This window comes from Pan troglodytes, chromosome 7 (genome assembly GCF_028858775.2).
Source record: "Pan troglodytes isolate AG18354 chromosome 7, NHGRI_mPanTro3-v2.0_pri, whole genome shotgun sequence".
NCBI lineage: Eukaryota > Metazoa > Chordata > Mammalia > Primates > Hominidae > Pan > Pan troglodytes.
This window is the reverse complement of record NC_072405.2, coordinates 78,826,467-78,848,716: the sequence shown is the minus strand read 5'-3', so window position 1 is coordinate 78,848,716 and position 22,250 is coordinate 78,826,467. Positions and strand designations below refer to the sequence as shown.

General features: G+C 40.1%; 1 protein-coding gene across 38 annotated transcripts in view; it reads left to right on the top strand.

Moving 5' to 3' along the window:
- Positions 1-22,250, top strand: part of NCOA2 (nuclear receptor coactivator 2) — a 297,091-nt gene that overhangs the window by 193,594 nt on the left and 81,247 nt on the right. The window lies entirely within an intron of this gene.

The window sequence follows — 22,250 nt, the reverse complement described above, 5'->3', positions numbered from 1 at the left end:
CTCCTTGGTTCAAGCGATTCTCCTGCCTCAGCCTCCCGAGTAGCTGGGATTACAGGTGCCTGCCACCATGCCCTGCTAATTTTTTAGTATTTTTAGTAAAAACAGGGTTTCACCATGTTTGCCAGGCTGGTCTGGAACTCCTGACCTCAAGCAACCCTCCTGCCTCGGCCTCCCAAAGGGCTGGGATTACAGGCGTGAGCCACCATGCCCGACCTGTAATCTGTTTTTGAATGCATCCTCTTAGAGTTCAAATTTTTAAAATCTGCCTTTTATATAATATTCAAAAAAGGCATATTTCCTAAAAATAATATCTTTGTCTTTATAATACATGAGCCTGAAACTGTCTGCTCTTATCTGTCACAAATCCTAGCTACCTATTAGCATATCATCTTAGTGTTTTCCATTTCATACCTATACTGTTGAGCTAAATTCTGTATAAAATAGTTTTACAAGTATAGTTCTGTCTTCTAAGAACATAAAAATATACATATAGCATTCACAACACAGTTTCTAACACCAGCCCACTCTGCAAATCAGTCTTTATTTCCTGATTTCTCCATGACCTTTAACATCCAGTGGGTTTCTTCTCCCAGTGCCCATTTCAGTCCCCTTCATCACTCGTCTTTCTTTTCCCTTTGGGGTTCACTAGTTATCAAAAACTCAGTTTAAACCTCAATTTTGTATCTTCCATATTTTAGTGTCAGCAAAGGGATAAAATAATATTCCTAGAACTCTTAGGAGAAATAATTGGTTAAAGTTATTAACCAGTGCCTTGAAGTTGCTGTGTTTCTAGTTGCTGATGTCATTACAGTAAAGAAATCATTAAGCTTCTTGTTTTAGGTTTCTAAGGATTATGAATGATTCAGTTTTGAGAACACTGCATGTTTAGGTAGTACTTCTACATTTCAAAACAAATATAAATATATATATATATATATATATGCCACAAAGAAGGTCTTGCACAAGTTTTTAAAGTTTGCAAAACCTTGGTAATTCCCCCTTCAAACCATAAAACATGTTCAGATGTGTCATGCTGGGACTGCGCCATACCTTAACCATAGTTTTAATCATAGGGCTGCATACCACAACCACCCAAGAAGCAGCAATATATACCCTGTCACGTCTTATTCTTCTAATAATGTTCCTGCTAATTTGAAAAGCAACGTGTTTTGTAAAGGGAAGCAAAACTTAAATACCAAATGAAAAAATGAAAAGCATAAATGTATTTTTAAGTTCTCAACTACTCTGATATTTTCCGAATAGTCTTTGTTTAATAATTTGTTTTTTTAAAAAGAGCAGAATTGAATCAGACAGGAGCTAGGTATGAATCCTGGTCCATTTAGGAGCTTTTTGAACCTGGGCAAATTATCTTATCTCTGAGACTCAGTTGCCTCATATAGAGTTTAGTGCTAACAATACCTAGGTCACATAGCTGTTGAAGATATCATGAGCCATGTAAATTCAGTAAACACCTGTCATAGTAGATGTTCAGTAGTTTTCATTCCTACTTAAGCAGAAAGATGCTGTTTTTTCTTTTTTTTTTTTTTGGAGTCTTGCTCTGTTGCCCAGGCTGGAGTTCAGTGGCGCGATCTCAGCTCACTGCAACCTCCACCTTCTGGGTTCAAGCGATTCTCCTGCCTCAGCCTCCCGAGTAGCTGGGATTACAGGCATGCGCCACCACGTCCAGCTAATTTTTGTATTTTTAATAGAGAAGGGGTTTCACCATGTTGGCCTGGCTGGTCTCGAACTCCTGACCTCATGATCTGCCTGCCTCGGCCTCCCAAAGTTCTGGGATTACAGGCATGAGCCACTGTGCCTGACCTATTTGTAGAAAGTAAAAAAAATTTTCTGGTGCCAGAAAATCTGTGCAACCCATGCGTACCACTCCATCAGCAGCTCTGTTTGGGCCAGTTTAATTTTTCTCAGCATCTGACAGCCAGTAAGAACAACACATAAGTCAGGCCAAAGCCTTTCTCTCTAACTCTGTCTTCCCCCAACCCCAACTGATCCCCTGACCAATCAGCATAAATAAAATCCAACTACCATCTTTACACCATTATCCAGACTTAATTTGTATTTCAGTCATAGTTGTCAGCGTGAATAAAATGCATTTGGGAGCTCAGGAGAACATGCCCAGTATGTAATAAACCTGCCTATTTATCCTAGAGAAGTTAAACTGGGTTGCATGAGGGGCCATACTAAAGAATACACAATGAGGAAAGCTGGGCTCATCTTTATGGAACCCTGCTCCAGTGTCAGAAGCTATGACGTGTCAGCCAGGCATGGAGGGCTCTTTCCCTCAAGTCTGTGCTCTGTCAGTTACTTCTCAACTTTTATATGCTTTATAAATAAAGGGAGAGAAGAAAAGGATTTTTAAATGGCCTAAAGGATGGAAATTTGGAGGGGAAATTACCAGCTAAATTAATAAGCATTCTGTTGTACGTAGCGCTTTATGAGACCCGTGTTTCATAAACGCTAGCCCTCCAAGAGCATTAACTGTGGAATGGACTTTGTAGAAACAGAGCAAGTACACACAAGAGTTTGATGCTAATAGTGTGACCACCATCAAATAGAGAATTCCGTACATGTTGGTGGGGTTTTTTTTGGCCGACATTCATAATCCTTAGTTATTAGCTAAGTTAGTTACTTAGTAATTAAGTTAGATCTTCTGTTGGCTAAATAATCTTGGAGAATTTTTAATACTAGCTAAGACTAAATAGTTCTTACTGTGTGTCAGGCAGTTTTTAAAGTGCTCAGATTTGATAACCTATTTCGTACTCAAAACAAACCATGGAATAGGTGTATTGTTTTCCCCCTTGGCAGGAGGGGAACCTGTGACACAGAGTGGTTAAGTAGTCTGGCAAAGTCACACAGCCATTAAGCGAAAGAATAGGGCAGTCTGGGTCTGGAATCTGCACTGTCATCACAGCTTTCTGATACTGAAGTAGGATATTTCTTTATATTTGGTATGATAGTCATAAATGTTTAGAACTTCTCTCTTCTATAACTTAGAAACAGGAGTCATGGAAACAGATAGCAAATAACCATTTTCCCTAACTGGGAGGCTAATATTGCTTCTATTCCACAGAAAAATAGTAAGCACAGGCATACCTCAGAGATACTGCAGGTTCAGTTCCAGATCCGCACCATAAAGCAAATATAAAATAAAGCAAGTGACATGAATTTTTTGTTTTTCCAGGGTGTATAAAAGTTATACTTCACTGTACTGTAGTCTATTAAGTGTACAATGGTATTACTTCTTTAAAAAATTAATACATTTTAACTTAAAAATACCTTAATGCTAGAAAGTGCTATAACAAGCATATGAGCCTCGTCAAGAAGTTCTAATCTCTTTGCTGGTGGGAGGGTCTTGCCTCAATGTTGATGGCTGCTGACTGATCAGGGTGGGAGTTGCTAAAGGCTGGGGTGGCTATAACGATTTCTTAAAGTAAGATAACAATGAAGTTTGCCATACTGATGGACTCTTACTTTCATGAAAGATTTCTCTGTACCATGCAATGCTGTTTGATGGCATTATACCCACAGTAGAACTTTCAAAATTGGAATCAGTCCTCTCAAACCCTGTTCCTGCCTTATCAACTAAGTTTATGGAATATTCTAAATCCTTTGTTGTCATTTCAACAGTGTTCACAGCATCTTTACCAGGAGTTGATTCCATCTCGAGAAACCATTTTCTTTGTTTATCCGCAAAAAGCAACTCCTCGTTTGTTCAAGTTTGATCATGAGATTGCAGCAATTCAGTCACATCTTGGGCTTCACTTCTAATTCCAGTTCTCTTGTTATTTCCACTGCATCTAGAGTTACTTCCTCCACTGAAGTCAGGAATCCCTCCAAGTCATCCATGAGGGTTAGAATCAGCTTCTTCCAAATTCCTGTTAATGTTGATATTTTGACCTCCTCCCATGAATCATGAATGTTCTTCATGGCATCTAGAATGGTGATTCCTTTCCAGAATATTTTTCTTTGTACTTTGCCCAGATCTATCAGAAGAATCACTGTCTGTGGCAGATACACCCTTACAAAGTGTATTTCTTAAGTACACCTTGAAACATGGCTATAGCATAGATACTGTGTTAGTTAGCAGGCATGAAAACAAACATTTTTGGCCTTGTACATCTTCATCACAGCTCTTGGGCGACTGGGTCCATTGCCAATGAGCAGTAATATTTTGAAAGGAATCTTTTTCTAAGCAGTACATCTCAACAATGGGCTTAAAATAGTCAGTAAACCATACCATAAACAAATGTGCTGACATTCAGTCTTTGTTATTTCAGGGCACAGGCAGAGTAGATTTAGCATTATTCTTATGAAGAGCCCTAGAATTTTCAGAATGGGAAGTGAACATTTACTTCAAGTCACCAGCTGCATCAGCCCCTTAACAGAAGAGTCAGTTTGTCCTTTCAAGCTTCGAAATGAGGCATTGACTTCTCTCCTCTAGCTATGAAAGTCCTAGATGGCTACTTCTTCCAACAGAAGGTTTTTTTGTCTACATTGAAAATCTATTGCTTAGTGTAACCACCTTCATTAATGATCTTAGCCAGACCTTCTGGATAACTTGCTACAGCTTCTCCATCAGCACATGCTGCTTCACCTTATATTTTTATATTATGGAGGATTTTTTTCTTTAAACTTTATGAACTCACCTTTGCTAGCTTTAAACTTTTCTTCTGCATCTTCTCATAGAATTGAAAATATCTTCTGCATCTTCTCATAGAATTTTCTTCTGCATCTTCTCATAGAATTTTCTTCTGCATCTTCTCATAGAATTGAGAGGGCCTTGCTCTCAATTAGGCTCTCATTTAAGGGAATCTTGTGGCTGGCTTGATCTTCTGTCCAGACAACTGAAACTTTGTCCATATCAGCAAAAAGGCTGTTTCACTTTCTTATATTTATTTTATTTTATTTTTTTATTTTCAGAGATGGGATCTCACTAGGTGGCCCAGGCTGGTCTCGAACTCCTAAGCTCAAGAGATCCTCCCACTTGGCCTCCCAAAGTGCTGTGATTATAGGCATGAGTCACCACGTCCAGCTGTTTCACTTTTTTATTGTTGATGCATTCGCTAAAGTAGCACTATTCATTTTCAATTGCTTTTCTTTTCTTCTTCTTCTTTTTTTTTTTTTTTTTGAGGTGGAGTCAGGCTCTGTCACCCAGGCTGGAGTTCAGTGGCGCCATCTCAGTTCACTGCAACCTCTGCCTCCCAGGTTCAAGCAGTTCTTCTGCCTCAACCTCCCGAGTAGCTGGGATTACAGTGCCCACCACCATGCCTGGCTAATTTTTGTATTTTTAGTAGGGACAGGGTTTCACCATGTTGGTCAGGCTGGTCTCAAACTCCTAACCTAAGGTGATCCACCCGCCTTGGCCTCCCAGAGTGCTGGGATTACAGGCATGAGCCACCACACCCCACCAATACTGCAGTTTTTAATGAAGACTAACTATTTTTCCACTGAACTACATATAATTCATTTTCGCACATTTTCATGTGGCTTAATGGCTTATATGGCTAATGAAATCCTTAAAATTAGTGAGCAGGGATGGAATTTCTATTCTCATTTCCTCCTAGGATCCCCTTATTTTATTTCTTAAGTACATGGAAGTTTTTTGTTTAACCGCTTTCAGATAAAGAGGATTTAAATAATTGAATGTGTTATAATGCTTTAGGATTTATGATGTGAGCTCTCGCTTCAAGACCCAAGCCGGCTATCACACTCTGATAGAAAGTAGACATCCCTTGTTTTCTTGATCACCTTGTACTTGTATGAAAAGAAATTAATTCTGTCATTGATGTATGACACTAATCATACATCAATACTATATGTATTGCTTTCATTCAAGAGTAAATATTCATTCAATAAATTTTGTATTGAGTATATACTATATATAAAACATATGGTTATTTGCCAGGGGAAATCCAGCAATCAGTAAGTACGTGATTCTTTTTCTTGGAGCTTTCACTCATTTGGGGGAAAATCAGCTTTCAGACAACTAGCTGTGGAACTGTAGGGGACAATGGAAAGGAATGTGATTATTAAAGAAGCCTGTTGATTATTAAAGAAGCTGGCACAGGCTTCGAGGAGGACAATAAACTTGAACTGGGTCTTGCTGTAAAAGTAAGATTTTAATAGGTAAAAAAGTCGGGGCTGGGCGTGAGGAGAGGCACTCCACACAGGAAATAGAGGAGCCTGAGTGCTCAGTGGCATGTGGTGTGTGCCGGGTCAGACTGTAGAATAAGATGTATGGGAGCACTTGGTTGGATTTGAAGCTGAAAAGGGCAAGTCAGCTAGATAGGAGAGTAGTAAGCCCAGTACAGTAAGCAATATTGGAATTTGGAGAGGGTAACATTAAATGAGAGACCTCTAACCATCTTCAGCAGAGCTGGCTTGAAGTCATCTACCATCCTTTCCAGATTCTAGAGATACTCTATATTTGGAATGGGAGATAATTTGGGTTTTTAAAAATTCTAAATCTAGAGGGGGAGAGGTGCATAACTAATGAAACAACAAGAAAAAATGAAGTTAAAACAAATGCTGGAAAACTATAAAATTTCTCATTCATCAATAAGAAATAAATTTTGTTTTATAAATAAGCTTTCATTTATTTTTATAATTTAAATAGACTTAGAAGGAGCAGGAGGAAATGAAGAGGGGGAAATGACAGAGGTGAAAGACAGTGAGAGAGACTCACAATGACAGAGAGCTGGACACAGAGAGAGGAATATGGAAAGTACACTCAGAAGTACCCACTTGCAGGTTCAAACACCAAGATAGAGAAATATCTTAGTTTATAGTTCCTTATGACATTGTCACTAATGACTTAATGCAGAGTCATATTGTGACACTGCGGGCACATTTGTAGATAAGAGCCCTTGGGCTGAGCCCACTAGCTGCCAGTCCTTACCTTCTGTCCTACTCCCACCCCAGCTTTAGTGAAGAGTGCCCACATGTTTCCTGGCTGCTCAGCCCTCTCTTGTACTTGTCAGAGGGTGGGGGAGGTGAATCAGTATGCTACCTGCTCCTGCCACTTTGATTGCTGGGGCATAGTATCTGCCATTGTGCCCAGGGGAGTAATACTTGGCCATTCCTATACAAGAATCTGCTAAAGGTACTCCTTAAGATCCTCCTTGAGGGAGCCAGGTTGATCATTTGCCCCGACTTCGTGACTACTAGCGGAGTCTATGACAAAGTCCAAAAGAAGAACCCTCACCATAGAAGACTAGTACCCCTGTGATTTGTCTCCAGTCCTGCCATTCTCCCTTGCTCCAACCGACAACCTCCTTTGCACTTGCATCTCTTCCCCATGACATACACTGGCTCAGGCTCTCACGTTGTGGTTTCCTCCTTCTGGGTCTTCTGTTTAGGAATGCCTCTTTTTTTTTTCCCTCTCAGCTGGTTGACATCTGCCCACCTTTAGTAGGCCATCCTGATGGAGTATCACAGCTATTCTGTGTTTGTAGTGTATAGTGACAGGGAATCTGGGTGGATGATAGTAGAAGGTCCAGTGGCAAGGGGGCTTCACCAAGACCTCGGGTCTGACCAGTTTGGCCTACTACTGTATTCTTGTGGCTCATTTCATCAGTACATATACCCAAAGCCCATTACCCTAGACTACTTATTGTTGCTGACACATACTTCACATACTTGTGCTTTTTCACTTTTGTGTGATTATTTGTATTCCTTCCTCCCTATCCAAAATACTGCTTTTCCTGTTTCTGTCTATTCCCATTACATTCCTACTATTCATTCTTCAAGGCCTATCTCAAACACTGCTTTTTTTCACAAAACACTTTCTAATCTCCAAACAAATATGAATTCATCTCCTTTGACATCTCTGGTACTGTCTGATCTTACTCTGTTTAGTGTTTGTTTAGTGTTTTAGGTACTTCACTTACTCTTCACCCATTGAATGACAGATTTCTTGATGGCAGAGGTTGTATTATCTACCTAACCCTTGGACCTGCAGCACTTCTTTTTTTGAGACAAGGTCTTACTCTGCCTTCCGGGCCAGAGTGCAATGGTACGATCTCCGCTCACTGCAACCTCTGCCTCCCGGGTTCAAGCGATTCTTGTGCCTCATCCTTCTGAGTAGCTGGGATTATAGGTGTGCACCACTACAGGCATGCACCACCATGCCTGGCTAATTTTTGTATTTTTAGTAGAGACAGGGTTTCGCCATGTTGCCCAGGCTGGTCTTGAACTCCTGAGCTCAGGTGATCTGCCCTCCTTGTCCTCCCTAAGTGCTGGGATTACAGGCGTGAGCCACCGCACCCAGCCACCTGCAGCGGTTTTGAGTATGATGTTTGTTCTTAGTTTATGTAAAATAAATATTTGTTGGATTTTTCTGATTCCTGGCCTTTATTCAGCCTTGTGTAATGGTTTTATATCAGGAGAAAATACTGCCCTAAATTTAAGAACATAACATTTGTATTATAGTAACTGAGTGAATACATTCCCGTCCTTGCACAAGGATTACAGATTACAACCTATCTCGTGACAAATATTATTTACAATATTTTTGTTTGCCTCCTGATAGTGCATTAACATCTTTATAAAACAATTGGTGGTGAACTGTTAACTCTCTTAGATTCTGATGAGCATAGCTGGAGCCCAGTTTGTTTTTGTAAGGATGAAGAATCCTCACAGCTTGTCGAGTAGAATATATTTTGAAATCCTATTCGCCGGTCATGGTGGCTTATGCCTGTAATCCCAGCACTTTGGGAGGCTGAGGCAGGCGGATCACTTGAGGTCAGGAGTTCGAGACCATCCTGGCCAACATGGTGAAACCCCGTCTCTACTAAAACTACAAAAATTAGCCTGGCATGGTGGCACACGCCTGTAATCCCAGCTACTCAGGAGGCTGAGGCAGAAGAATCGCTTGAACCCGGGAAGCAGAGGTTGCAGTGAGCCAAGATTGCACCACTGCACTCATGGGTGATAGAGCGAGACCTCATCTTAAAAAAAAAAAAAAAAAAAAAAAAAAAAAATCCTATGAAAAGAAGTATTTTATAATTTTTTATTAGGAACTTTAATTACCATGGAATATTTTCTCTAATGTTTTAAATAGACATATTGTTTTAGACTAGAATATATAATGTAGAACGCACATTCACATTTTATGTTAGTGCTGCGCAGATATTAGATATATTGGTTTTGAAATAACTCATGTAAGAATTTGCCGAGTACATTTAAATTTCTGTGAGCTGATGTTTACATTTAATTCATTCTTTTAGTTTGAAGAATGATGCCAATTTTTGAGAAATGAATTAAATATTTGTGCTGTGGTAGGGAGAAGAGTTTAAACATAGAAATAAACAAAAGATATAAGAGCACAAATACCACTGTTTATTATTGTCATTCACTGGTTAGCTTAGGTTTAAAGTATGTTTTTCTGTTTCTTTCTTTCTTATTTCTTTTTTTTTTCAGTTGAGGTCTTGCAATGTTGCCCAGGTTTGATTCAAACTTCTGAGTTCAAGTGATCCTCCCACCTCAGCCTCTTAAGTAGCTGGGATTATAGTAAAGTACGTTTTTCATGGGTGTTTGTTTTGGGTTTGTTTTTTTAAAAACAAATCAATAAGAACGATCCTATTTTAAAAATCTGTTGTACTGGTAGAAGAAGGGAGAGGGAACTGTGACTAATTTTATGGACTTTAGACTTAAGTATTTTCAGACTGATATGGATTATACAGTAATAAATTACACATGCAACTATTTCCTTTTTCTTTTTCTTTTTTTTTTTTTTTTTTGAGACAGAGTCTTGTTCTATCACCAGCCTGGAGTGCAGTGGTGCGATCTCGGCTCACTGCAACCTCCGCCTCCCAGGTTCAAGGGATTCCTCTGCGTCAGCCTCCTGATTAGCTGGGACTACAGGCACATGCCATCATGCCCAGCTAATTTTTATATTTTTAGTTGAGACGGGGTTTCACCGTGTTGGCCAGAATGGTCTCGATCTTTTGACCTCGTGATCCACCCGCCTCGGCCTCCCAAAGTGCTGGGATTACAGGCATGAGCCACCACTTGATCTCTTGACCTCGTGATCCGGCCACCTCAGCCTCCCAAAGTCCTGGGATTATAGGCATAAGCTACTGCGCCCAGCCCTTGCAACTATTTTCATTGGTCCTTCCAAGGAGACTTTTTTTTGGTTGGTGAATTTGTGGGTGGGGTAGTAAATAAGCACATAAAATAAATTGACTCTCTTACCAATTTTTAGGTGTAAATTACAATATTGTTAACTATATGCACATTGTTGTACAGTGGATCTCTAGAATTTCATCTTGCATGAGTAAAACTCTGTTCCCAGTAAACAGCAACTCTGTTTCCTTGCCCCTGACAATCACCATTCTAGTTTCTAGTTCTGCTAGTTTGACTACTTCGGATACCTTATATTAATAAAACAAGGCAGTATTTGTCTTTTTGTGATTGGGGTTCTTTCACATGGCTTAATGTCCTCAAGGTTCATCCATTTTGTGGCATGTGACTGGATTTCCTTCTTTTTTTAAGCCTGAATAAGATTCTACTGTGTTATATACCACATTTTCTTTATTCATTTATCCATTGATGTACATATAGATTGCTTCCATATCTTGGCTGTTATGAATAAAATACTGCAATTAACATGGGGATGCAAATATCTCTTTGAGATCCTGTTTTCAATTCTTTTGGGTATATACCCAGAAGTGAGATTACTGGCTTATACATGGTAATTCTGCATTTAAATTTTCAGGGAACCTCCATAGTGTCTTCTATAGTGGATGCATCATTTTACAATTCCACCACCAGTGTGCAAGACTTTCCATTTTCCCATACTCTCACCAACACTTACTCTCTGGGGGTGGTTTTGATAGTGGCTGTCCTTAATAGGTGTGAGGTGATATCTCATTGTGGTTTTCATTTGCATTTTCCTGCTGAATAGTGATGTTGAACATCTTTTCCAAGGAGATATTTTGAAAAGAATAATTATCTAATACTATATTGCATCACAGAATGCCTTCTATAGTCAAGTATCATAATATTTATCACTGAATAATCTAGGGCACTAAACATCATAGGCCAAGAAAATGGGAGCGGGGAGATTCTAAGGTACAGGAAGGAGGATTCTTTGAGGCAGATTAGAAGTCAATAGGAGAATGAGAGAAAACCACCATGGCATTGACATCTCCTTTCTGGACATTTTGCCTCATTTCAGTCGTTTCTCATGTCCGCCTAAAGAGTATTTCTTGCGCTGAAGCTTTTTGCTACATTAGACTTCCTATACAGGTTACAGGGAAAGAAGAAGTGTAATGGCTGTCCTTCTATCTGTAGTTTGGGCATGGGCAGAATAGAGGCACTCACTTCCAGTTCTTTCCTCCTCTTATTACTGCTGCTCACTCTGAAATATTTTAGTTCATTTCTTCTTACAAAATGTTCACCTTTTGTTAGTTACTGAGTCATTTATCCCTGGTAATCAGTGTAGGAGCTTGTGTTTTTATCCTCTTATCATCCCCATCCCTGAGATTTGTAAGGTAATAACTCCAGGGCAACAGTAATAGTGTTCTTTACCTCAGCTTTATAGGTAAAAAATGGAGCCTCTTACAGCTTAGGTGTTGTCATGAGTGCAAAGTCTGCTAAAAAGTTGACCTGCAGTTCTGGACTTGGAGATTATCATTGCTAGTCCAGCTTTTACTCCAGAGGTGTGTTTATCAGCATGTCAGATTCTGGTTCATATTTTGTTAAGAGATTTTCTGTGAATGTGACTGTAGAGGATACTTCACAAAATTACAAGAATTGCAGTTCTGCTTGTAATACTTATTGATTTAAAGACTCTAAATACCAATTATCCTTTAACCTGAGAATTGGTTTTAATTTGACCTTTTTTGTTGTGGTAAATATTCATAATATAAAATTTACCATCTTTAAATGTGCAGTTCAGTGGCATTAAGTAAATTCACTTTACATTTTTTTTTTTTTTTTTTTTTTTGAGACAGAGTCTCACCCTGTTACCCAGGCTGGAGTGCAGTGGTGTAATCGTGGCTCACCGCAGCCCCTTGACTTCCTGGGCTCAAGTGATTCTCCCACCTCAGCCTCCCAAGTAGCTAGGACCACAGGTACACAACACCACATTTGACTTTTTTGGTAGTGATGAGTTCTCGCTATGTTGCACAGGTTGGCCTTGAACTCCTGAGCTGAAGCAGTCCTCCCACCTCGACCTCCCAAAGTGCTGGGATGATTACAGGCATGCACCACCACACCTGGCCTTACATTCACATTTTTGTGTAACCATCACTACTGTTCATCTTCTATGAATTTGACTATTATAGTTACCTTGTGTAAGTAGAATCATGTAATATTTGCCCTTCTGTGACTGGCTCATTTCACTTAGTGTAATGTCCTTAAGCTTTATCCATGTTGTAGCAATTATTGTTCCTTCAATTGTGTCACCTGACTAGGGATAGGTAGTGGCGAGTCAGAATTACACAATGATTTTGTCAGTCAGGAAACCCTTAATGAATGCCTTCTTCATGGAGCTGGAGTTGAGCAGTAGGAGAGACAGGCCACAGATCAGTAAATTACAGTGCAAAATCCATCCCTAGAGTAAGGCAGTAATGCTGTATGCCTTAGGAAGTGATCTTGCTTGGGCTTCATGTAAGGTGGTTGGTCTCTTGCCTTTCAGCTAGAAATGAATAGAGAAACCAGGACCCATAATATTGAACTCCAATAATATTTGATGTTCATTCTAACAGAGGTACATACATGTACCTTATAAATAAATATACATATTTTATACAGTCACCCCTCTGAATCCATGGGGGATTGGTTCCAGGACCCCCATGGATACCAAAATCCTTGGATGCTTATGTCCCTGATATAAAGTGGTATGTAGTATTTGTGTATAACCTATGCACATCCTCCTGTTTACTTTAAATCATCTGTAGATTACTTATTATATAATATGTAAAACAATATAAATGCTATATACATAGTTGTTATAGTGTATTGTTTAGGGAATAATGACAAGGGGGGAAAAAAAAAAGCTTGTTCATGTTTGGTACAGACCATCCATCTTTTCCTGAATATTTTCAATCTGTGGTTGGTTGAATCCACCAGTGCAGAACCCATGGATACAGAAGGCTGACTGTATACATTATATAGAGGTACGAAAAATCCTGATAGCGTGAGTATTAAAGATGTTTCTTTTAGCAAATTCTGGCCTAGTTGGCTGTCAATGGATGTAATTAGCCTACAGCTAACAGAGGAGTGAATAGGGAGACGGCAGGATGTGGCCTGGGACCAAGAAAGATCTGAGTTCTGCCTCCTTATGATGGTTTTCTTCTCACCATACTGTTTGCTCGTTCTTCTTCTCTTTATTGCCAAATTTCTTACAAAATGAAGGAAGTTACACTCCTGTTTACTGTTCAGCAGCTAAACTCTGGCCTGTGTGCCCCTCACTGCTCCCTGGACTGTCTGCAGCGACTCCCGTTGATCAGAGGTGGCAGCTCTTCTTCCCATCTGCCTGCCTAGCTTCTCTGGTAGCTGTCTCTGTTGACCATCCCTCTCTACTTTATTTTATTTTATTTTATTTTGAGATGGAGTCTCACTCTGACACCCAGGCTAGAGTGCAGTGGCGCAATCTTGGCTCTCTGCAACCTCCACCTCCTGGGTTCAAGCAATTCTCCTGCCTCAGCCTCCTGAGTAGCTGGGATTACAGGCACCCACCACCACACCCAGGTAATTTTTTTTGTATTTTTAGTAGAGACAAGGTTTCATCATGTTGGCTAGGCTGGCCTCGAACTCCTGACCTCAGGTGATCCTCCCACCTCAGCCTCCCAAAGTGCTGGAATTACAGGCATGAGCCACTGCACCTCGCCCCTTTCTACTTTTGAGCTGTACCACATTCATCCTCACTCACTGGCTTTTTTTCCTCATCTAAACCTTGGCCCTTTTTTCTTCTCAAATAAAATTCGCTCTTTAATGAGTTTTAACTGTTGCTTATATTTGTGCTGACTGTCAAGGTAAATCTGCCCTTGACCTTTCCCTCATCTTTCATTGCACAGATACTTGGTGAGTCCCTCCCCACAGCCCCCGTCTTACAGTTTCACTCTCCGTCCAGATTGCCAGCTACCATTAGACATCCACAGGGGTGTTCCACAGGTGCCTTAAATTGATACTCTCAAACCAAACCCGTTTTCTCCTCTGCCTTCTGAAAAGACTGCCTCATCCTTTTTTCTGTGCTCTATCTCAGTCTGTGTAACCACCATGCGCTGATCACCTGTTTTGTCCTTACTGAGGCTAGAAACCTCAGTTCCAGCCACCTTCTCTTTTACCTCTTCCTTCCCCACAATCAGCCAATTTAGTCAGCTCTGTCAGTTCCTCACTGTATTCTGTGCTATATAACCCTTTTTTCCCATGTTTATTTTCAGCACTCTAATTTAAGACATCTTTTCTCACCTTAACTCATCTCTGCTTCTTTACCTTCTATAATCCATCCCCGCTGCTATCACCATTAACTTTCTAAAAATACATTGGCTGTGTAACTCCTGAGCCTCCAGTGAGTCTCCCTGCCTGCAGGACGAAGGAAAATGCCTTCCCATGGTATTCAAGGCCCTTTGCTGGCTGGTCCCAGTGTACTTTCCAGGCTGTCTCCTGCTCTTATCTTTCTGGCCATCGTACTTCTAGGCAGACCTCCAGCCTTAATTACTCTTTAACTCATAACTGCACAGCTTGTGTGCCACTTTTAGATCAAATGTATACATCATTTTGGCTTGTAGTGTAGTTTAAACTGAAAACAACAACAACAAAACACAACTCCCTATTACCATTACCATGACAGCTCTTTTGGAACCTTATCTTAATAATTTTTATACCCTTTTACCTGTCTTGTACATAAGGGATACTTAATAAGCATTTATACAAAATGAACAAAAAGCCAGATGCCATTACTCACACCTGTTATTCCAACACTTTGGGAGGCCAAGGCAGGAGGATCTCTTGAGGCCAGGAGTTTGAGACCAGCCTGGGCAACATAGTGAGATCCTGTCCCTACAAAAAATAAAAAAAAATAAATGGGCATGGTGGTGTGTGCCTGTAGTTCTAGCTACTCAAGAGGCTGAGCTGGGAGGATCACTTGAGCCAATGCACTCTAGCCTGGGTGACAGAGAAAAGCCTTGTCTTTAAAAAAAAAAAAAAAAACTTTTAGAGAAAATGTGAAAGCAGCAAGAAATCCAAGGTTTTCTTCAGATGCTTTAAGAAGGTATGAATAGAATAATGAAGAAAAAGAACACATTTAAGGACTTTCATTAACTACTGTGTCAGTTTAAAATAAATTCCAATGATATGGTCTGGAAATGACCAAATGACCAGGGAACATGCCATAATTATATTTAAACATGGTGATTTCTTATTAATTCATACTTACGTTCAGGACACATTTGCCAGATATCTTCTATGTTCAAACACTGTGCTAGCCATCAGGAATATAAAGACCTGTAAAGCACTGTCCCTGTCGTCGTGGGGCTCTCAGGCTGTGCAGACAACAAAGAAATCGTTAAAGCTTTTTTACAATAGCTGCTCCTCAGCATATGTCCCTCACCCTCCCTGACGTAGGGACCCACCCTCAAGGGAGGCCAGTGGGGGTCCAGCTTGGCCTGTGCCTGCATTTAGTAGGTAATAAAGCTGATACCTGGATCTAAGAAAAAGAAGAAGTAATAATAGCAAATTAGTAAGTACTATGATTGATTGATTGATAGGTTGATGTAGATATATAGTGATATAAAGGAAAGTGGGATAAGAGAAGGTAGGAAGTAAAACGTTTTTTGATCTCCGGGAGTATATTGAAGTTCACCATATGGGTAATGTTTAAATAAAGTCTAATACTAAGAATCAAAATTCCTTGTATCCAGGGCTACTTAACTATACTTTTTTCTTTAGCAGCGTTAAGAGAATGTCATGTAAGTGCATTCATACATACTGTTTTCAGCTACCTCATCCCATTTAGACGCCTACTGCATTCTACACTCTGTCCATAGAATAGATCTGTGAGACTGCCTCAGGATTGGAATTATTGCCTATGTTTCATAGATAAGGAAACTGATACACAAAAACAGTAGTAAGGTTGAGGCCTTAAAACTAGTCAGTGACAAACTAGAACCCAAAGCGCAGTCTGGTTATTCTGCAGCCTGTGATCTTTCTACCTCCGCATTCCATTACCTACCTGAGAATGGTTGTCATGTCTTCAACTTTGCCTTTGTTTATTAAGACAGAAAATGTTGTTCCACAGAGAAATTCCAAAAGCAACACATTCAAAATAAAAATAAAGATTTGTAATAGTTATTGCTGTGTCTTTAGAGATAGTTTTTTAGAGGTAGTTTTAACACATATTGTTCAGAAAAGAGATTTTGATAATTTGAGTTAGATTTGGTTTCATTAAATACCTTAAATCTTATGTAGGCTGTAGTCAAGGCCTCTGAGGCATTATAGGTTAAGGAAGCACTATAGCAAACAGCGCCTTTAGGTCATAACTGTCTCTAATCCAGGGTCCTGTATGTTCTGCACATCTAAGCATTTCTAACCAGGCTTTCATCGCCGATGTATATCCATCATAGGTGAAGAGAAAAAAGGAAAGGTTATTTTTTATTTTTATTTTTATTTTTTTGAGACACAGTCTAGCCCTGTTGCCCAGGCTGGAGTGCAATGGTGTGATCTCAGCTCACTGCAACCTCCGCCTCCCAGGTTCAAGTGATTCTCGTGCCTCAGCCTCCCAAGTAGCTGAGATTACAGACGTGCACCACTATGCCCAGCTAATTTTTGTATCTTTAGTGGAGACGGGGTTTCACCATGTTGTCCAGGCTGGTCTCGAACTCCTGACCTTGTGATCTGCCTGCCTTGGCCTCCCAACATGCTGGGATTACAGGCGTGAGCCACCGTGCCCAGCCAGGAAAGGTTATTATTATTCTTCCTCCTCCAGATGCGAGAATTCCTCATGGCCATGAACACTATCTGAATACTGCTGCTCTGTATTCAGAGCACTCATGCCTTTCTGTTGTCTTAAAAGGAACATAAAATATGGGGTTCAATGAATGATGTCCCCTATAATGCTGTTCCTTCTGGGCCACTCTTCTCACAGGTGGCTGTAGTTTGGCGTGGTGTGGAGCACAAGAAGATGTGACCACACGGTGTTTGGGGTGGGAATGAATTGGTCTCTTAAAGGAATGTGGTGAAGCAGCTATTGGGAAGAAAGTTGTAAGCGGTGTAGCAGGATGAAATGGAACGTGGGATTTCTGTAGCCACCGGGGATCATCAGATGAAACAGTGATTCCTGTATGACCATTTATATTTAAGGGACTTGTAAATATCAAGAACTTTGGTCTAACAATCTGCTTGTAAAGATAAAATATAGAACATAAGATGTAATTAATATTACAAGCCAAAAGCCAGATGAATGACATAAAAATAATTAAGTGAAAATTTTATATTGTACACTTTCAGAGGCAGAATTCCCTCTAGGCTGACAAAGCTTAAGCTTCAGGACCCCTTACTTGTATGGGTCCTATATGTGCCAGGAGCTATAGAGTGTTCTAGATAGGACCCCACGTTTCAATCAGGAAGCACTTCTTCAGAAGCATTTCAGATTATTATCTACAGAGTTCTCAGAAGAAGAAATGTGAATCTTGTTCATCACTCTAGTGTTTACAGCTCTTTTCTCATTCTATGTAAATATTCACTTTTATACTCAATTTTTTACTCTTAAAGAGACACCCTTCCCTGTAATTAAGCTCCAGGCCCTACAAAATGCAGATCCATCCTTATGTACTAGCAAAGCCTGTCACATATACTCTGTCAAAAGCAAAAGGGTCAGCTACTACAGTGAAATGAGAACTCACACATACAGAGTGCTGACTTGGTGCCAGGCACTGCTCTTTCATACGTCATCTCATTTCAGCCTTGCAACACTCCCTGTAGGTAAGTTGAGTTATTATCTCCATTTTACAGAAGAAGAACCTAGGTTTGGGTCTAGACTCTAGACTTCTCTAGAGTCACACAGCTAATAAGTGGTAGGACTAGCATTGAAGTCTAGATCTCTACCTAGCTCCACATCCACTGTCTCCCAGTGAAGTGGAAAGACAATTAAACCTGTTACCCAGCTGTTTACTCTTGGCTTTGTCTGCCATTTGGAAGGTTGTTAGGAGTCAATTGGGTAAGCATGGTATCAGCTGTTATTTGAAACACAGAGACACCGAGTTTTAGTTTACTAGGAAGAATATTTTTTGCAGATCCCTATTTCAGAAGATGATGCACACTTTCAAGGCAGGTCAGCTTTTCCTGTCAGAAAAAAAAAAAAAAAAGAAGATAAAAGAGCCCAGAAAAACAGAAAGTTGCTCTCTAGACCAAAAAAGACTTCCTGGTATTTAGCCAGAATATTGGATACCAGGCTTGTTTTAGAACATTCATTTTGTACCCCTGTGTGAGCAGATGAGGAATTTTTCTGTCAGAGTGAATGTTCTGTTGTCCATCATAAGATCTGTCCATCTTCACTTGTGCGATGTAACCTCTAGATAAACAACACTGGCCTTGTTAAGGTGTTCTCTCCCATTTTGGGAAGTATGTTGGGAGCAAAACAGACTTTGCAGATAGTCACTGTGACCACCCCAGTATTCATTACATCATTGATCAAAAATGAAGGAATGTAATCTGAGGGCCAAGAGTGCTTAGCTATATACAAGACCGTATGCAGTGTGTTTTAACTTGTGTTCTGGAAAAGAATGTAAAATCTGAACTTCCACCTAGAAAATGAATTTATTAGATTTCAAATATTTACACTTAAAATTTTAGATATGAAATTGCATCTTTGCCTATGTTTCTCATTTCTGTTATTTTGTACAAAAGGAAACCCCAATTCAACATAGTCACATAGAAAAAATACACAGCAGAGAAAAGTTGTTCATTTAAAACGGACTTGGATTCTGCTCTTCCAGTGTTAGAACCTTGATATCTGTAATAGATTTAGAGTCCTGTTGGAGCTGTCTTTTTTGGAAATAAGAAATTTTGTCTGTGGAAGAAGAGTAAAATAAATAATGCCAATATCAGCGTGGTGCTGCTTCCCATACGTTCATCACTGAGATGCCTTTCCACTGCCAGTTAACACCAGATAGCAAACATTACAGAACTCTGAGGTCGTTTTGGGGAGCCTGTATCCTCTATTTCTTTAGGCCCGAAGTGGTTCTCAGAGCAGTGGTGATTTCTTATTTAAGCCTGTCTACATTAGATGGGCATGCGCATACCACCATTCTGTAAGATTCCAAGTGGTGTATTCATTTTGTTACATCTGATGGGAGGAAACAGAAGAGGAAAAGAAGCAAGCTCTTTTGGGATTGACATGATTAAACTCAACTTCTTAAAAGCTTTTTTCCTCTGGTAGACAGACCATCTTCAATTTGTAGATCCTTTATGTCAGATTAGGGGAAAAAATTACACATAGTACATTTTATTTGGAATATTGTTAGATAGCTGAATTGTCGAAGATCAGAAGTTGTTACATATTTTTGTCTCTTAGATAATATGGAAGTATATACCTTGTGTGATTGCATTTGGGAGTCTTTTTTTCCCCTCACTTCCATGCTTTCTTAAGAAAGAAAGAGACCTTTTAACCTTTAAACCTTTCCTTTTTCTGAGATTTAACTATAAGTTAATTGTTCAGAATGGAGGGTATTTTCTATCAAACCAATGCAAATTTTGGTGATTAGATTATTGGACCAGCTCCATAAGGCCTATTGTTATCAATATTGCATCTAATGAGAGAAGTTCTTAATCTGTGTGGTGCATATAGCTCTGATGGTGTAATGATAGATAGTTCTTTTAGAAGCATTACTAAACTTACTGTAACCTGTTCTTCATGTTATATATCATTTTCAAGTATGATATTGTCCTATGGGTCTCCATTTTTTTTTTTTTTTTAAATAGAGTCTCGCTCTGTCGCCCAGGCTGGAATGCAGTGGTGCAATCTCAGCTCACTGCAACCTCTGCCTCCCAGGTTCAAGCAATTCTCCTGCCTCAGCCTCCTGAGTAGCTGGGATTGCAGACATGCGCCACCATGCCCGGCTAATTTTCGTATTTTTAGTAGTGATGAGTTTTCACCATGTTGGTCAGGCTGGTCTCGAACTCCTGAGCTCGTGATCTGCCCACCTCCGCCTCCCAAAGTGCTGGGATTACAGGCATGAGCCACCGTTCTTGGCCAGGTCTCCATTTTTATTGATGTTAAAAAGAGCCCTCTTACCCCAAAAGGTGGGAACCACTGACCCAATGTTTATTACAAGGAGGGATACTATAGAGGCTAATTGATCAACACATCCATATATTTCCTGGGAAGATCTGTTCTGGATTTCCAGAGAAGCCTGGAGCATGGTTGCCTCTTCCTTCCTTTCTGCCCTGGTAGTGTCCTGGCTCCTCCCTTTGCAGGCCTCCACTGCCATGAAATACCAGGCAAGACTCTTAGGAGCAGAGGGGCAGGCCCGTGGGTGGTGGGGTTGTCCAGTTACAGGTGTATGCACAGGCTGGAAGCCAGGAGCTACCAAGGGCTCAGGCTAGCACAGTAACTCTTCTAAGACTCTGGCAAAGTTCCTTCCTTTAATTCATAAGTCACCTGCTTCCCATTCTGCTGTCTTCCTCTAGCCATCAGTTTATTTGTTTTTTTTCCCCTCCTCTGGTCCGCTGTAGCACAAAATTCAGGTTTTTATGTACAGTTGTCCCTGAAGCAAATGCTCAACTCTTTGGGGAGTAAGGATTGTTACTGTAATAACAAAGTAAAATAAGGGAAAAGTCACAAACTTTCAGCAAATCTTAAAAACTCCTACTAAATGGTATTCCACATACAGATACAATTGGAAATGTATTCTTTGAAATACATGTAAAGCTTGGTTTCAACTCTCCCATGTTGTCTTCAGTCTTTTATTTTTTGTTTTTATTTTTATTTTTGTTTTTTGAGACGGATTCTCACTCTCTCGCCCAGGCTGGAGTGCAGTGGCACGATCTCAGCTCACTGCAGCCTCTGCCTCCCAGGTTCAAGCGGTTCTCCTGCCTCAGCCTCCCCAAGTAACTGGGATTACAGGCGCCTTCCACCATGGCCAGCTAATTTTTGTATTTTTAGTAGAGATGGGGTTTTGCCATGTTGGCCAGGCTGGTCTCAAACTCCTGAGCTCAGGTGATCCACCCACTTCGGCCTCCCAAAGTTCTGGGATTACAGGCATGAGCCACCGTCCCTGGCCTTTTCAGTCTTTAGAAACCCCTCAGTTTATCTCTTTTAATCTCACAGGAGATTCTCATGGGTCTCTCTCACTTCTATAAAAACATATCCCATTTGTGTATGTCTCTTTCTCCCTCTCCCTCCCTCTCTCTTCCTCCTTTTCTTAGAGACAAAGGCCACTGCATAGGTAAATGATGAGTCTTTTATTACATGAAGAATTAATGTAAGGTTCATCTCTTCAGAGGAAAACTCAGTCTAATTTTCTAGGAGCTCCCTATGCCAGAGGATATTCTAAGTGGGGGGACTAGGAAATGTGGGTGAGGCTATGTGTGCAGCTTGAGGAGTGGATAGAAATCCACCCTGTCTGTCTTTTGACTGGCATTATTTCAGTACTGAAGTGATTGCACATTACCTGGCTAACCAGATGGACATTTGAGTTTTTGTTTACTACTTCAGTGGCTTCAAATTGATAGAAGTTTTATCTTTGATTTCTGTCTATTCATTATAGTAGTCACTCAGAATTGTAAGAATATACTCTCTGCCCATTCCTTGCCTATAGGACACAATAAGGCTATTTTCGTATTTTTTTAAAGCACACAAATGATGAACAATTTAACTTTTTTTGAAGTGACCCTTGGAGTGAGAGTGGGAGAAGTCATTCATGATGAAGCTGAAAGTTTATGGACCTGGTATCAGTGTTTGTAAAGACCTGCAGTATCAGATATTCTTGTGTCAAAGTCATGTACCTACCAGCTTCTCAATTAGTTTTCTTGCTGTTAGGTCCACTGCTTTTAGCTCCCTTACCAAAGTATCCTCCACAAATGATCCTTGATTTTTAGACTCCCATTCCCCTGATTTTTCTCATTTATAATGTAGTCATTTGAAGTTCATCTACTTCCAACTTTCTTTTACTTTACTTTTTTTTTGGAGACAGAGTCTCACTCCATCGCCCAGGTGATCTCAGCTTACTGCAACCTCTGCCTCCTGGGTTCAAGTAATTCTCCTGCTTCACCCTCCCAAGTAGCTG